Consider the following 1,212-nt stretch of genomic DNA (forward strand, 5'->3'; position numbering starts at 1 on the left):
GCTTCTGGGAAGGTTCCAGCAAAGCCCACTCTTCTTGGCTGAATTTCGCATACACATCATTGAAGGTCACTGAATTCTAAAATATGCCATACATTTGTACAACAGAAACAATGGCAAGAATATAAATTTATACTTCATTGTCAATATAATCATATAATTCTACTGCTTCTTCCATTTATTTTGTGACACAGAGTGATAATGTTATACAGTTGGGTGTTGTGCATGATGTGAAGTAGGGGAGATGAAAAAACCTAAAGGTTAGATTGTAAAAAAAAGAAAGAAAACCAAAGGCGTGCTTTGAAAACCTGTGTTAAAGGAGTTTCATCAGCTTCTAAGACATGAATATAAAGTAGCCATTAGTTGGGTTCTTGAGCAATATAAGAATCATCTTCAGTTACTTGGGCAAATAGATCAGGACCCTGTCACGAGACAAAACACAGTCATGCTATTTTATATAGTAACGAATGAGATGTGGTGATCAGGGGACACTGAACTGATGGGTGACATCAGTCAAAAGACAAAATGGTACTGAATATCATGTTTTGACCAGGGCTCAGGGATGTGGCATATCAGTATTTGAAGAGGGGGGCTCATATATTTTTGGAAGGGAAAGTGGACTTCAGTGAATACATGGATAAAAATAATGTGGGTGGCAAGCAACAACAAACATGGCCGATAACATCATATTTCTTATTGACCAGACAAAAGAAAAGGAATAGAACACATGATTATTCTTTGATCATTGTTTTGTATATCCTCCTTACTAAATAATGTAGTCTATAGATTAAAAATAAAGATTAAAACTTTTCTATTAAAAAAGAAGTGTTAATGTTATCACTAAGTCATTTTAGAAGAAAACGGAATCACAAGTTTTAACTATATCATATCTGAACTTTTTGAATAGGATATAGCTTTGGAATAGACATGGCAACTAATGTGGACAAAGACAGAGAGAAGAGAGCAAAATAGAAAGAGAGAGACAGAGACATAGAGACAGAGACACAGAAATTAACAGATGAACAGTACTGAGTACACATCAGAGAAATTTATGAACAGTTATTAACTCCAAAAAAAAATAATGGACAAGCTGGGTGTGTTCTGTCATGCCTTTAATTCCATCACTCAGGAGGCAGAGGCAGGTGTATCTTATTGAATTGGGTGCCATCATGATTTATGCAAAGAGTTCCAAGACAGCCAGATCTATATAGTAAG

The 1,212-nt window shown here is 35.3% G+C and overlaps 1 pseudogene; it reads left to right on the plus strand.

The window, feature by feature from the left end:
- Positions 1-276: 276 nt before the first annotated feature.
- Positions 277-719, plus strand: LOC129674216 (single-stranded DNA-binding protein, mitochondrial-like; annotated as a pseudogene).
- The last annotated feature ends 493 nt before the right edge of the window (positions 720-1,212 follow it).

The sequence above is a fragment of the Psammomys obesus genome, unplaced genomic scaffold (genome assembly GCF_907164565.1).
Source record: "Psammomys obesus unplaced genomic scaffold, mPsaObe1.curated_primary_1811, whole genome shotgun sequence".
Taxonomy (NCBI): domain Eukaryota; kingdom Metazoa; phylum Chordata; class Mammalia; order Rodentia; family Muridae; genus Psammomys; species Psammomys obesus.